Source organism: Apis mellifera, linkage group LG12 (assembly GCF_003254395.2).
Source record: "Apis mellifera strain DH4 linkage group LG12, Amel_HAv3.1, whole genome shotgun sequence".
Taxonomy (NCBI): domain Eukaryota; kingdom Metazoa; phylum Arthropoda; class Insecta; order Hymenoptera; family Apidae; genus Apis; species Apis mellifera.
In genome coordinates, this window is record NC_037649.1 from 4,585,684 (window position 1) to 4,603,120 (window position 17,437).

At 36.4% G+C, this 17,437-nt stretch overlaps 1 long non-coding RNA gene across 1 annotated transcript in view; it reads left to right on the top strand.

The window, feature by feature from the left end:
* LOC113219153 overlaps nucleotides 1–17,437 on the top strand; it is a 312,779-nt gene that overhangs the window by 223,075 nt on the left and 72,267 nt on the right. The window contains exon 4 of the long non-coding RNA XR_003305859.1: nucleotides 13,344–13,396. This is a non-coding gene — a long non-coding RNA (uncharacterized LOC113219153). The remainder of the gene's footprint in view (nucleotides 1–13,343; nucleotides 13,397–17,437) is intronic.

A 17,437-nucleotide genomic window follows, 5' to 3' on the forward strand; every position in this document is an offset into this window, starting at 1 on the left:
AACGTAATCTTGAACGAATGGAACATACGAAAGGAACATCGATCCATTCGTAAAGTAAAATTTGCACTTCCATTTGAAATAGAAAAGCACTTTGCCACGGGGTCACACTTTTGCACGCGCCGGGAAATGTAGCGCTTTCTCCACTTCCATGGTACGAAACCGAGTTATAATATGCATCTTTCGTACAGAGTTCGCAACTCGTAATTCCCTATCTGTATTAATGTCTTTAATATCTATGCCTGTTTGAATCCAACTTTCGCGTGCTCTCGAAACTTTAATATCGATATCATATGATTATAAAAAAGTATACATGTATATCATTACACCAAAAATTCTACAGTGATGATAAAATTAATTTTTCCAATTGAATTAATTGAAAAAAAAATAGTAACAATTCAAAATCACTCAAAACGTTAAAAAAAAACTTTCTCCACCTTTCCTCATCTCGAATACATTTTTTACAGAAGCAATCAATTGATAGCTGATTATAATCACATTAAACTAACGATTTCCAGAAATCGAATCGCCTCGCCCTGTCCACGATATTGTCCATTTTGTTTCCACCGATTGTCTCCCCGGCCCATCGATTCTTTTTCAAAGCAACAGGGAGGGGGAGGAGGAGGGGAGGCCTGTTATCGAATCAAAACACGATTCGTACACCCGCCATCCCTAAAAATCTCTAAAAAACATACACCACCGCGTTGGCGATGGACAACGGCACGGCATGGTGGAAGTTGGGAGGAAAATCGAAAATCCCGGAAACGGGAAGTCCTAGACTTTGTCCTCCTCCTCTTCCCTCCCCCTCCTCGCGCCGACAAAGGACGCTGCTTTCCCCGATTTTCGCATTTCGCCCACGTTTCGGCCGTCAGTCAGCCCGCGTCGCCCGGAAACTCTCTTTTAATTTTCCGCGAAATTCGAATAAAGTTGGCCGGCCAAGCAGAGTATTAGGGCCCGGCCGTGTGCACGCCTCTCCCCCTCCCCTCCCCCCGGCCAACATTTTAAACTCGCATTTCACTGGCTTGTGAGACGTAACTTTATCCGCCCCGGCGGCGGCAAAAGCAACCGCGTTTCCCGAGTTTGAAGCCCCGCAACGGGACAACCGCGTGCGCCATCAAAACGAGATTCCGATGCCGATGCCAGATTTGGAAGAGAAAGAAAAGTTTCCGTGGCGGGGCTCTCTCGAACTTCCTACGGCATTAGGCATTGTCTACTTTTGAACCCTCTCCAACCCCCCGTTGAATGACCGCGGATGGCCATTTATTCAAAATTTCACTGGGAGGATTCTTCACTGCCCGATTTATTGTTGTATGATTATTGTTTCTCGGTGGAACGAGGAAGAAATATATAAAGATGTGTATAAAGAAAGGGAAAGAAAAGTTATCTTCTGAGAATTTTTTATATCTTTTCTTTGGGTTCTTCGTTAGGGGATTGAATGGTAGAATGGAAAGAAAGGCAAGATTCTTTTTCGCGATTTCTATATCTGGGGGCAAGTTGATAGATTTAGATGAAATAAAACAAGAGAGATGTACAGAATGTTACACAATATATGTATTTTCGTGGGACATTTTTTTCGATTCTAAAAATGAATGATAAACTTGTATCAAATTGTAATTATTAATGGAGATGAAACAATTTCACTCTAAATATGCTTCGTCCATTTGTTTAAACTTGATAAATAAGTGTCAATCGATATTGGATTTTTGAAGTTACAAAATAATTTTTGTAATAAAATAATTTTCGACGATTTGAAAAATACATTATACAATATTTCATAAATAAATAAATAAATGAGAAAAGAAAAATGCGGAAATTGTGATCGTAAAAAACTCGAAACAAAGTTGTGAGAATTCTTTATCTCTTCAACGACTGTTGTTAAGAATTTTTTTTTCTTTTTCTTTTTCTTTTTTTTCTTTTTGCGACGGGGCCAGGATAACCGTGGTAAATTTTTATAGGCTGTTTACGAGGGCGTAGAACGATTTGTAACACGAGGAATACGGGGTACGTCAGCTTGATGCCCTTCGGCCAAAAGAAATGGCCGCTCGTATTTACCGAATTGTTTTCGACTCCATTAGCCGGTCTCTTGCCTAACGCAAGAATGGGAACGAAGCGATTAGTTCTGTTCCGGCCGCGCTCTCTTCTTCTCCCCTTTCAACCTTATTTCGTCCTGTGCCACTTGTTAATTGGCACCACCTCGCCGCCACGATTTAATTGGAAAAATTGTTTATCACGCACTTCGAACTTTCGGGTTAAATTGTTAATCGAAACCCAGATGGCAGGATTGGCAGATGGCAGCTATCGATGCTCGCGATCAAAGGTATGAAAATTGTTCGTTCGTGAAATAATACAACGTTGGATATTCAGATTGAGATGAGCTTTGATAAGCTTGAGAATTACCCCCCAATAAATTGTAACGTGGCAATTTTGTTCCCCCGTTATATTAAAATCGAACTTTGAAGAATTTGTAAGTTTATTGTATCTTGAATTTCGATCCCTTTAAAATATATTGTCTTACCAATTTAATTTTAATTTAAGTATATGTGTATATAAATTTAAGTATCAAAAATATTTTTTCAAAAACTAATAATAATCTACATATTGTATTTGCAAGATTTAAAATAAATTTGGATTGTGTTATAAAATTAATATCATCATATATATATTTTCCATATTAAATATCCTATTAAATACTTTTAAGATTTGGATTAAATTTAAGGAGGTTAAGATTAGAATTTTACTTGGATTTATTTCACTTTGATGTAAGAATTAAAAAAAAAGGAGAAAGATTTAGAATAATGATATTAATCATTATAAATATATAAAGTGAATATACGAGAATAATGTTTACCTTTCTCGTGCCTCGTCTGCCCCACCGTGCGGCATTCGAATCGACACGCGGCCGATATCACGCGGCATGGGACAGATACCATAATAAACGGACGTGTGAACGGTGCCTTAAAATCCCGGGTTATCTGGCACGCTGGAAACCGAAAAGCTTTCGAGTGTCCACGGAGATAGTCGGTTAAGTGGCACACCGGCAGAATGGTTGTACCGCTAATTGCCTTAATTCGATAAACTGCTAACCCGTTCCTCGTGGGCTGCCTTCATCTTTCAACCTTTTCACGACTTCTTCCTCCTGTCATCTCCTCCTCTCATTCCATCTCGATCCACGCTTTTTCACTCGTCTCTTCATTATACCGTGCCAAAGGTCATCCATTATTTAATGTCTCCAACATTGATTCGCTCGTTTCCTCGCTCTGCTTTCACGTATGTTACAATCTTTTTCACTGTGACTATTCCTATATATATTTTCTATTCTAACAATTTCGTTTGATAAGTAGTTGTTGTAAAAAATTTTAATCGTCATACTCGTTCTTGTTCAGTTTATTTCTTTTCGTAAAGAATATTATTCAATGGAACTTCAGATTTATATATATATATGTACGTAAAGGTTAAGAAAATATAAATTAAAATAGAAAAAAAAAGAAATAATAATGATAATATTATTTAAAATTAATTATTGTATTACAATAAATTAATGATAGATGATAATTCAATTAGAGAACTTTTCAAATTTTTATGTGCAAAATGATACAGTTTTGAAAACTACTATTTATATATTTCTTATGCATACGTTATTATTGGAAGAATTTCTATTTTTCTATTTTTTGTTCATAATTTTAATGTTTAAAAATCAACTGACATTTTGAAAATTATTGTTGAAATTAATACTCAGAAATTCTGAAATACCGTGATTCAAAATCAATCCACAAATTCTTCGAAATTGATTTGACTCGTAATATCATTATCAAACAGGGTTTACAAGTCACAAGTCACCCCTTACGATTTATACTCGGTTAATTACGAGATATAATCTTTTCGATCCATCCTCGTGATTCGTTTGTAATTAACAACAGAAGAATAAAACGGATCCTATATTTCACTATAAAGGTGAAGAAAATTTCAGTAACGTTTAACTGCAACGAGCTCACATTAAATCGAACGTATATTATCCATCGTTCTTTCGTTCGTTTCTTCAGTTGTATTCGCGAGCCTGGACCCTCTGAGATGAGCCAAGGAGGCCAAGTAAAAAGAGAGAGAGAGAGAGAAGAGTCAGGATATAAACACGTACACGAACGCCAATTTAATTCCGCCTCTCTTGATCCTCCTTGGTTCGCTATCCAATTACACATAAAGCACTAATCACGCAATTAATCTCAATCTATTTAATAACACCTTCATTACCAGCCACTATAGGTACCGATCCAACCAGAGAGGATCTTGGCTCGCACTTTTTCCCCTCTCTATTCACCCTCATCTTCCTTTCTTGATTCTTCTTCTTTCTTCATCTTATCTCTTTTTCACCTCTTCCTTCTTTTCTGTAATTCCATTTTCCTTTCCTTTCTTTGACGGTTATATTTTCTTTGTTACCTGTATCTCTTAATTCCTTTCTCCTCTCATATCTTCCCAATCTCCCTTTTATTTTATGGCCCCTTCTTTCTTTTCAATTTCTCTCCTTTCTCTTCCTTCCTCCCTTTCTTTCCTGTTCACATCTCGAGCATCACACTTGCTTCTTTCTTAATCTCTCTCTCTCTTTCTCTCTTTTTCGTTATTTATCCATCTCTCTTTCACCTTATATACTCCTCCTTTCGCTTTTTTCTCTCTTTCCATCCTCCTCCTCGAATAATTCGTTCCGTTCCCTCTCTCTCTCTCTCTCCCGTTTCGTTCATAGTTCTCTCTGTCCACCTCGTTCGGCTCTCCTTCTCGCAAATCGTCGACACGCCCCTGCTATTCGCATTCCTGTAGAACTCGGGTCCGCTCTCAATGTACACTCGCGGCGAACGCGAGCCGGATTACACGATTCCGGTTAATTGAAACAGCCTAAGAAGCGCATCGATCGGTTGTCGATTACACGTCCAGATATATCCTTTGCACTCGCGCCCGACCCGATATAGTTGTCATTCCCATGTTGGCGCACCCTTCTCGCTCAGGTATGCCCAACGTTTGAAGCCCACCACATTTTCTGGCCACCATTGTGTCGAACGAGATTTGCACTTTGGTGGGATAAGAATTCATCGATATCGATAAATACAAGAATTACTCTCCATGATTGTAACAATCTCGTTTGAGATTTATTTTCTTTTTCCAATATTTTTTCCACGATACCTTTCGATATTAATTTCTAATGATTTTCTCGTGATTTTGGAAAATAATATTCGCTTAAATCCGTTCCAAAGTCATCTGAAGAAGGAAAGAAAGAAGAGGAAGAAATAAGAAATTAAAGGCTTGGAGACAATAAACGACGGGTTCGTGACACCTGCGTCCACGGTTTCCTCGAAGCGGTTCAACGGTCAATTTGATCGAAACCCGCGAAATTTTTCTCCCTCTCTCCTTCCTCTCTCTCTCTCTCTTTGTGTTCCTTGACTGGCCGCGGCCACTTCCGGCCGTAGGACGGATCGCGGCCACGAAAGTGGCATCGATGCGCAGCGAGGCGCGAAACTGTTATTGAAGAAGAAATTAATTCGCCCGCCGATTTTGTCCCGATCGTCCTTGTTCCACCGTCTCGCGTCGCCCTTCCGTTACGAATTCCGGCCGATCACGATTTTCCGCTCGAGGACCGGACACCGTTCCCATTCGGTTTTTGCGATCGTTAAGGTTCGCCGCTCGAGGATGGATAGATACGGCGTTCCGCCACGGTGAAAACATCGGTGGAAATGAGTTTTATAAAAATAAGGAAAGGTTCTTCTATACCCATTATTTATGGTATAAAAAGATTTTGATCGGTTTTTTGATATATTTGATTTTGATCGTAGTGTAATAGTATTTGAGAAGATTTCTTTGATTCATCGAAAATCACGCAAACTATCACTTTTTTTAATTTATCGTATTTCGATATTTCAATTATATTGTAATAATTTTAAAGTTGACATTTTTCTTATATCTCGAATGAAAGATTAATATAAATAACGAAATATGTATAGCTGATATTATCAAAGGAAAATCGTATTTGTAAAAATCCAATTAAAGGAATAAAAATATATTTATCTTATCTGTTTCTCTGAAAATAGGAAAATAGGATATTCCAGAATTTTGGAAAATTATAAATATGAAGAATTTTAGATAAAGAAACTTATAAAGTTACAAGTCATTGATCATATTGCCATGGTTACCATTATGCATCGTTATAATCTTTCTATCTCGAAATTTATCATCTCCACCGTATTATCAGTACGCTTGGAAAAGAACGATGATCTCGAACTCTATCTCTTCCTATCCGTATTCCTAACATATGTACGTCCACATGCCAGCGAATTCTTAAGATATTGGCCCGTTTTAAAAGAGATAGAAGCGGAACGTGCAGGCCGGATAATCGGTATTTGTCGGTATGATAATTTTCTTCGTTAACGACTCGGCTCGGGGCTCGCGCAGTTTGGACTGAAATTACAGTTATTTTAAGGGCCCGTGTAATATCCCCCGGCGCGGTTGAGAAACGCACGAATGGCCACGTTATTATTGTATCATCCGTGTGCCGTAGCCGCAGTAATAACAAAATTAATACTTGGCCCGCGTTCCGCGTCCATGTTAACAGACGTTACCTCTCTGAAAATGGAAGTCAAACAATTTTGCGCCGCCACCAGGATCGAAAACCCCCGCGAATTTTGAAATTTTCTCCCGCGTGTACCGTTTCATCGGTTTAGTATAATACATTATGAAAGTAATAACAAGATTCTTGGTTTTAATTTTAAACATAGTATATTAATATTATGATTATTTAATTACTTAATATCCAGGTTATTTTTACAAATTGTTAATATATTAGTAAAACAAAAATTTTATTTCTTATCGTTGATTAACGAGATTTTTAATGCATTCTTAATGCATATAGCGACTTGATGAAATTCATTAATAACTTGTTTAAATATTAATTTTTCGTTTTTCATTTTTTTTAAACATGTACATTTCTCTACGTAAGAAAACACAAGTAATTAAAGACTCTACTTATATATATATACAGTTTCCACAAATTATCAAAGTTGTTATATTTACACAGGCGGAATGAATCTATCGTGTAATCGACTAGATTGAAACGTGCAACAAACTTGGTGGCGTGTATCGAATTAAAGTTCGTTACATATCAATTACTTTGTTTGTCAGTGAGCTTATTACGCGGGCATATCATTAATCAATTAATCGCGTGCTCCGGCCCGTTAATAAAGAGAAAATAATCAATCAACGGGGGGGAGGGGGGAGGGGGTTGCCGTCCGTTCTCCCGTCGATTCCCGTATTTTGATTGATTGTTCTACGAGCGCGAAATGCGGTTTTCCTTTTAGCATTCGGGCCAATGTGTTTAAATAAAACGTCATTAACGGGGGCCCGAACTGGGTTAGCGGGCTCCAACATTAATGGCCGTTCGATGTAACCGAACGAGTTAATAGGAAATCGAATCAACTTATTTCCGCGCATTGTTTCGCGCTATTGAATGAAATTCCTCCCCCCACCCCCTCCTCCTCCGATACCACGCCTATTTTTCACGGATAGAAATCCTCATTCTTTATAATTTATAATATATATATATATTCAAATTCTTTGTTCAAGGATTTTATTATTTAAATTTTCGATAGATAAAGTCGATTAATGTATCACTTCATTTTGATGATTGATTCGACTCGAACTGAGAGTTTGAAACGCTAAAGAGTATTTATCTTTTATTTTTTTACCCCCGAATGTTTAAAGGATCGAACGGAATCGTGTTCCGCATTGGAAACGAGCTATATTTTATACGCGGCGATAACAATTAAAGAGAAATTGTTGTAAATCAAAATTAAACGGTGTTCAATGAAGCATAATCTTGGATATCCAGTTTTATGCATTGATGCGTTTGGCGAATGGAATTTTTTTTTTTTTTTTTCTGAACGATACGATACATTGTAATCGATTCCTCGCGATTTAACAAACGATTTATTGCTGTTTTATTTAGATAAAAAGCATTATTATTGGACGAACGAATAAATTTGCACATCTTATTCTCCCGATACTGATTTTAGAAAGATTTCATTACTTTTGCAACTTCCTTTCTATGTATTAACACAGAATTTGTAATAATTCGAACAACAAATAGACTTAAATTCAATTACCTGAACACTTATGACCTGTGACATACAATATAAAATACATTTTCATTTCCAAAAAGAAAAAAACTAACCCAAATTATGAAATATCAAGTCGAAACAATATCGCGATAGTTTCAATCGGGACATCGATCTGTTTTCAAGCCGAGAGAAAAGGAGCACGGCCGTTGCGTGGAACTGGAATATGCACTTAAACCTCGAAATGCCACTTTTCCATTAATGAAACCGTGTGCAACCCCTCATACGTAGGATACACCCCGTAGGTTTTAGGCGGAAAAATCGCGCGTGGGTGAACGTATCCGTGTGCGTTGCGAATCAATCGATTCAATCGGCTCGCAAGAAACGCCCATCGAATTCGAAAGAATTCTTTTGCCTTTCGACTAATCAGCCTTCAGAAGAATTTAAGAAGAATAGAAAGATCGTTTGAACAATCTTAAATGGCCTGTTTATTGTGGCCCATGAGAAGAGAGATTTAATTATATATTTTATTTATTGTGGAGGCTCAATGGCTGATATATGAAGTGTCAAATTTAAGATCAATGAGAAAAAATTTCATACATATCATATATAAGAAGAATAAATACCTTTCATTGTCATCCTTCAAAGTACTAAATCATTTACAAATTGTCAACAATATTTAATTTTCCTATTACAATTGAAATACTTAACTCTTTCCAAAATGTCTTCTAAATATTAGCAACCTCTCCTTCATCGAACAAAAGAAACCATCCCCTACTTCGATCCTCTTCAAGACTCTCTTCTCCCTCTCTCCCCCGGTCAAAATACATCCCATTAACACCCCGTGAACGCGCCTTCACGCTCGTGCTTACACGAATGCACCCACACGAGTCCATCCGCGTCCGTGTGTACTTTCTCTCGCGCCTAACGAACACACGTCTCCGAATCCGTGCTCTTCTGCGCGCGAATTCCGCGTGTGGTTGGCCCACAAACACGTGCCCCCCCTTGCGAATACATGCTGTCGTATCGCAGGAGGCGATTGGTTGGTGTGCGTACGTGCGCGCTCGTCCCAAAGAGAATTGTGTGTGTGTGTGTATATATATATATATATATATATATATATATATACGGAGGAGCAGAGGGGGTTGGCGTGTAGCTGGGACGGGGCAACATATCAGAACGACTATCTATCGCTGCCTTTTACGCTAATTGATAAATCGTGTTACGTTAATGAATGCAGCAGGGGACGGGGGGAGGCCACGGGAGAGGGGATGGTTCGATATGCTCGCGGGCCACGTAAGGGGAGGCCACGTAAGGATAACGAGGAAATTGAAAATCTTGCGGTTATGCGACCGGTATCTCGAAAGTGGCGGCTCGCGATGACGCGATTACGGCTCGCCGCGTTAGAAGATGTCCCTTGGACCCCGTTTCTCTCCCGAAATCCAATCGCGCCTCTTGCGGTTTCGAAGCATTTCCTTTTTTTTTTTATTTCTTTATTTTTCTTTTTTTTGGAATAATGGTACGTGCAAGTTCGAAGTAATTTTGATTTGTGTGCTGCTTGCGGTTTGCTCCTTTTTTTAGAGGAGGGGATGCATTGAAATAAACGGTATGAGAAACTATGTGGTGTTATTATAAATTCTTATGGATCTTTTTGAAATTGAGCATCAAAATGATGCAATTTTGAAAACTATTATTTATATATTTCTTATGCATACGTTATTCGAAGAATTTTTATTTTTCTATTTTTTTGTTCATAATCTTAATGTTTAATAATCAACTCATATTTTGAAAAGTATTGTTAGAGTTAATACTCAGAGATTTTGAAACACTGTCAACTTTACTTATATATTGAAATATAAATGATATACGAAACTATGTGGTGTTATATATATGCCTTATTATAAATTTTTATGGATTGGATCTTTTTGAAATTGGGCGGGATGATTTTGGGAATATATGAAATATGTAACTGTGAAGATTGTCATCAGCAAAATTTAACAATTTAATAATATTGTGATCAATTATCCAAATAGGTAGTCTGAAAATTCTGAGAATATTTTCCAGAAATTGATGAGAAAGTAATAAATGTGATAATTAATGGTTACGAAAAATATTTGCATATCATTGTATTTAATATATCATTTAATATACACGTAATGAATTAGATTTAATTTGAAACTAGGTAACTAATACTATTTGATTATTAACTATCACATTCACTTATCTATTTAGATTTTTTTCAAAATTATTTATTATTTCTATTCGTTTTCATTAATCCTCAATATTTATATTATCCTCAATATTATAAATATTTTTCTACATTTCTGATTAAATAAAAAAACTAACTCTAAAATAAACAAATTTAAATTATAAATTTACATAAATTGATAAACGTAACAATCCCTTTGCTGGAAACATCGTCCCATTAAATAAACCAAATAAATACCCTTCTCTAACATTAATTTCATTCCTATTCTTCTTTCAATCGCGCCTTACACTTGTTACACTTACGCGTTATTCCAAAAAAAAAAAAGAAAAAAACTGGAGTCTCAATTTTTCGATGGTGCCTTCGTTCTCGATGATACAGCGTTGTACGCTGCCAGTGGCCGTGATCGGCCGTTGACAGGAGCGAGAATGAAAGGCAGAAACGGCGCGGCGGGCAATGTAATTTAGCGTACTTTCGCCGATTTCGCAGATAACCGGTGATGGGCGTAATGTTCCACGGGTAAAATGTTTCCGATGTCCCGCGTGGCGGCCTTTGATAATCGCGCCCGTCTTTTTAATAAGGCCCCGAGAAAACGGACAGCTCTCTCTCTCTCAGAGAGAGAGAGAGAGGGGAGAAGTAGGTGTGGGTGTGCGTTGACTCCTCGAGACGCACACATCCTCCTCGACGCGTTCCCGAGTTAATCGCCTCGTAAATTTACCCCGGTATCGAGGGGACCTGAAACTTGGTACCCTCGAGTTTTCGGATCCTCCTCCGGCCGGCCTCGATCGGTCGGTAAATTAGAGTCGCGGAGGGAAATTTCACGTTCAACGCGAATCGAGAAACGGAACGAGACCACTCTTGATATTTCTTTCGTTCGTTTGTTTTTCACGAATCCTTAATTTTACGAATATTCGTTTCTCGACGATGATAATGAAACTGGGGATATTAAATTAAGAGAACGTATGTTAGGGAACATGGTGGTATTTAATATGTAATATTCGTACTCTATGTTTGTATATAAATATCAGGTGTAATTATAATATGATGTGCAGATAAATTATACTTTATTGTATTTAATATATTATTAATGACAATGTTTATTGTGTACAATTTTCCTGTATAAATAATGTTCCAAAGATCACTTTGCCTTTAGAATCCATAGGATAGTGTGCGTGTCAAAAAATTTAAAAATAATTGAATTGAATCGTTGACGATATATTACAATTTATAAGCATGTTGAAAAATTTTGCGACGCACGATATAAGATTATTTACCACTTCAAAAGCAAAAAAGTGAAAACGTGAAAGCATTCTTCTAGATAGAAAAATAAATTGGATCCGATTATAGATCCTATAGAGGGATTTAAAATAATTTAAAATAAGAAAAGTGTTAGGGGGGAAGATTAATTTTAATTAAGAGCGACATAACAGCTAGAAACAGATCACAATTTTTCACGTTTTCGTAGATTACAAGATGGATAATAGTGCGCGCGTCATTCACGTGGTTGAATTGGGCCGTATAAAGTGGATCGCGTGAGTGCACGCACTGTATAAAAATGGCCGGTCGCACTCAACTAAGATTAAACCACCGGTACGCGTCTTATGGGGTTTAATCGAATTAATAAATCATCCGGCGTTCACCGGCCAATTCGCAGCGTGATATTTTTATTTCACACTGAAAGAAGATACCGGTGTCTTTTACGAGTCCCGTCATGCTCGTCATTTCTTCCTCCCTCTCCTTCTCTCTCTTTCTTTCTTTCTTTCTTTTTTTCTAACGAAAATATTTTACGAAGCTTTGAGATTTTTATGTTATCCCGATCGACTCGAATTAAACGCTCAACGTTTAATTTTGATCACGTGATATTATTGGTTATTTATTTACTACAATATTATTGAATCAATTGTTTTTTTTTTTTTAATATTTTTAATATCATGCGATGAATTGAATAATGGCAATATTTAACGTATCGTAAAAATATTTAGATAACAGTTTGCTCTTTGATATTAATAAAATGTAATAAATCATTGCATTTACTCTGTTTTATCTCTTGCGTACACCGCGTGCATATAGTAATAAAAGTAAATATTTAAATTGCATATTAACGAATATTCCAAAAATTTTAACACGTGGAAGAAGTGCGAAAGAATTCATTGGGAAAAAATAACGTATCATTCTAACATTAGCATCTATTTTTTTAATTTCCTTTCGATTACATAACACATAATCATATAATTATTCATTCTAAAAACATCTACTTATATATATATTCCATACGATCGTGAAAGACGTTATCACTAAGAGAAAGATGAAAGAGAAACATCAGGAGGCAAGGGGAAAAAAAATCATCTTGCTCATCCTTTCGTAAAACCCTTCTCGCGCATTTGTTTAAATCCCTTCCCGTACATCGAGGGCGATCCGTTCGATCTTCGATCGTGCAGAGATCGGCCCGCTTGTCGCCTTCCTCTAATACTCGATCGGTCACGTCGCGATTTCCCAATGGCCAACGAGATCTCGTCCGCTCCCGAACTTCTCGCCCCTTCCCGCGCGAGACGGCCAATCCATTCATCAACCCCGTAGCATCGCATGTCGGTGCGCCCAGCGGGGGAGAGTTAACGCGCAGCAAGGGCGCTGCCCTCTGAACTCGAGGAGATTCCTCACCGCGCGAGTAAATCGCACCGATCTCGAATTTCTTCGCGTCGAGTTATCGTTATTCCCTCCACGATTGTGTCTCGACGGATTTTTCACATTATTTTTTGGATGCACGTAGGGAACGTAGCACGTACGATTGAACAATGTGACCAATGAGAAGACACGAAACGCTCTCTTGCGAGGATAATAATACTTGATATTGTTACTTGGTCAAGTTTATTATAGTAATTTGATGTAGTTTCTTTTAATGGAGAACATGCGTTTTTTGGATGACTTGTGAATGAATTTGAGGTTTAAAAAAACCATTCAAAATTGATCGAGTTTACGTTTGATTTGATTAGATGTAGTTTTCTTGTAAAGGAGAAATTAAAGATAACATTTCAAAATGTTATTTTATTTTTCAGAAGAGGAACGAAAGTGATAAGGATCGATCATTGCGGTGTATAACTTATACAGGGTGAGTCATTTAACTGAATTTATTTTAGTAGCGCTTGAATCTAAACTATTATTCGTAAAGTTTGTTATCAGTTTGTAGCAATTAATTTTTATTTTGTTTTTGTATAAAGATATAGAAGATAGTTAATCAAAATATTAATTTTTTTTCCAAATTCGTTACAGTATCGGCTAAAGAATAATCGAATATTATTTTATATTAAAGAATCATTTTAGAAACGTTCCATCTTTTTTGAAATATTATCATTTTTGTTATTACTAGATTCGTCATTGCAATATCTATTACGTGTATAAACATATGAAAATTGATCTTTCATATAATTCATGAATAAAATATTTATCTCACAACGATAATCTCAATCAAAAATCGGATCGGATTTTCATCAAAAACAAATACATTTAGAGAGGAAAGAACAATTTCTTCTTCTCTTTTTTCCATAAAAGAAATATCCTGTGCCAGCTTGCACGTATTATTTCGTTGCATCCCATATACAGAGAGACGTATATATGTACGCGTAATTCTTCGCGGCTCTCAATCGAACATTCCTTTTTTATCGCGATCACCATCTCAAACATGGGGATTTCTCGCTGGCTTCTCGAGAATCGAGACGATCTGTCCCCATTTCTCTTCCTCTTTCCTCCTCCTCCTCTTCTTTCTTCTCTTCTTTCTCTTTTTCTTTTTTTTTACCCTGGCTTAAGTCTGCTCAACCCTCGATGGTTATCCCATCCAACCTCAATTATCATGATTCGCGGGTAGATTCGAGCGAGAACTGGACTATCTGACAACGATTTCTCTGGCCACTTGCCTGGGATTTTGAGTTATCTACCCCTCCTGCGTAGGAACTGGCCGGGGGGGTGTGAATCACGATGGGGAGATTGGGCGGGTTTTTCAGTTTGGAAAAAACTTGTCAAACTTAAAAAAAAGGAAAGAATGTCTTGTATAATAATAAAGTCTGAGTGCTGTATTATTTGAATTAATTGACAGAGTTATGGATGAGATTTTCGAATAGTAAAATCCTTTTCTCGTGATTATTATTCCATTATTCACGAAAAATAAAGTAATGTATAACAGAGAGTGCAGATATAAATAATATTATTCATTGATCTCACGTCCCATTATTAAATTTAATATTCTCCATTTTATTTCTCCAATTATCCAAGTTCTTTTCATCGCTGATTAAATTCTAGAAGAAAAATTTTCTCATTCCAATCTTTCTTTACTTGACTACGCAGTGGTAGTCTAGATTTTTTATTATTTCTTGAACTTATTCTTTTTTTTTTTATTTGTACCTTGTTTCACCTCTTCCTATTTCAACACTTATACCACACGTTTCTTCTTTTCTTTCGATATCATTGATACAAAGTATCCAATTTCTTCATACTGTAATAAGAAAAGAAAGTTACACGATGCTTGTACATTTAGATATCTGCTATACCTCTATTTGTTTCGATAACAGAGAATACAAATAAGAAAATATATATATATATAAAACTATTCGGATAGTAGATGTTTTTTATCTAGAAATAAAAAATAGAAAATAAAACTTATACCGAAAAATCCATTCTTACTTGTCCACAATCTACGTTTTTATTTCAATTTCTAAAGTACTATCGTATTTCGTACCACAATTTCATATTACAATAATGGAAAAAGTAAGATATATATATATATACATACACATAAGAGTCTCCATTTTGTTTGATAACGGAGGACGCAGATAGGAAAATATATGTATATATCGTTTCGATATAATAAAAATAGCAATGGAAATTTTTCACGTTTCGAATGCTAAATATTCCATTCTTACCGTTTTAAAAATTTTCCTACAAAACCCTTCTACCATTTCGTTACCAACGCCGCCATATTTTTCGAAACGAACCTTCACCCTTCGCCTCGCTACTATTTTCAAATAACCGTGAAAATTTTGCAGAGCCGAAAGTGTGAAAAATCCAAATTTCCAAAAACCTGTGCAAGTCGAACAAAAATGTTGCAGCGCAACAATATCGAATAACTCGGCGTATCCGCTTTCCGGAAACAAATTCGTGTCCTCAGCGAGGTGACCGTAAAACGCGAAACGTGTTTAGATAAACCATCCCGAGACTTTCGAAACACGGGGTCCGCGCGTGCAGCCAATCTTGCACTCGCGTGTTTTTATTTTTCTCTCTCTCTCTCTCTCTTCTTTTTTTCTTTTTCTTGTTTTTTTTTTCTTTTGCTTTTTTCCTTTTTTTCTTTTTTTTTCCGTTATTTGACGAGTAGATTTTCGCAGCGACTGCCGCGAGAAATTATTTTTACACGTACCGCGAACAACGAGGAGATATAGATACTAGAGGAACGTTGGGAAACGGGATATCTAGGATTTGACAGCTTGTTCACAGGATTAAATATACAAATTAGATTCAATTCGTATAATTCAATACGTTATAACAAATTAATTTTTATTCAATAATTAATGGAGCAAGAATGGAATTGATCTCTTGTGCTGGATCAAATTATTTTATGAATAAAGACATGGATATTTAAAATTCAAATTTTGTATAAATTATAAATATAAAAATATAATTTGCAGTAAAGTAGCAAATTGTTCCTTTGAAAAATGAAAAATCAAATATTTAATTTTTACTTTTTACGAATGGAACAGAAGTTTGCTTCACTGCTCAAATGATAACATGTGTATCACTGTACAAATTCAAATTTTGTATAAATATATATGTAATTTGCAGTAAAGTAGCAAATTGTTCTTTTGAAAAATGAAAAATATTATATACGAACAATCTATAATTTAGAAGAATATTTAATAACGAAGAGTTAAAATTTTGATTATTGCTCAAATTCGAATGCTCGCTCCAATTCTAAAATTTACAAACAGCAACAATTTTTCCCCAGTCAAAAAAAAAAAATTGTCAAGCCAGCAAATGAGCGATACATACATGCAACACGAGTCGCAGTAAGTATTCAATTTTAATCGACTTTTCTCCATCGTGTCTCGCAAAAAAAAAAAAAAAAAAAAAAAGAAAAAAATTTACGTTGTCGCGCCGAGAACCGAACCGCGCCGCTCCTGACCATTTCGGGGCCCCGGGAAACAATGGGGAGAACTCGAACAAACAGTTGCTGTCTGCGAAAAAATCCGCGCAACGCCTTGTTATCCCAACACCAATCGGTTGTACGCTTACTATACTACGGGTTGTGTGTCCCGTTTCGATGAAATTTTTTTCCACGTCGAGACGCGGGATCGAGCCACCCTTTCCGGTATCGATTTCGAAAAGTTCGCCCCTTCGTTAATATAACACGAATAATACCCTCTCCCCCCCCTCCCCCTGCTGTTGTTATTCCCGTGGCTGAAAATGAAAATTAGCTCGTTACCAGCTCGAAACGGAACGATTTATCAGAAATGGAAATAACCGAAACTTGATCTCATCAACGATGAGCGAGAAATGGTTAATGGACAATCTCGCGGTGAATGGAGAATTTTCGAAGATTCGTCCGCTCGGGGCGAACGAGTGGATCGAGTGAGTTAAATGCGTCTAATGCGTTTAAACTTTCAAAGCTGTCTGTTCCGCTCGATTCGGAGAGGAGGATATTTTATAGATGCTTTCATTCATCCGTTGTTAAATAATCTTCCCTAAGAGTTGATGCTTCTCGAACGAGTCTAATAAAAGTCTCGCGTCGAAGATTGGCGACCTACGGTAGTTAGGTTAGTCGGGTGGTGACCCAGTTGGGCGGAAATATCGTTCTCTCTTCATTCGACTGTTCAAGTATCTATCTTAGAAAATTGGAAGTATATTTTTATTATTTTGTTTTATTGGTTTAAGTTTTCCAATCTCACTTTTTTTTTTTTTTAATTAATGAGATTTATGATCTCGAAGTACTGACGAAAGAAATTATTAATATTCCATTTAAAAAGAACTATTTTTGATTAATTTATTATTACGTGGTTTTATAATATTTATTATTAAAACAGTTGGGTTAGATTAAGTTAGTTTGGATATTCGTGTTTGTTTGAATTTAAATATAAAAATGTTTTTAGATTATTTGTATCAAAGGATT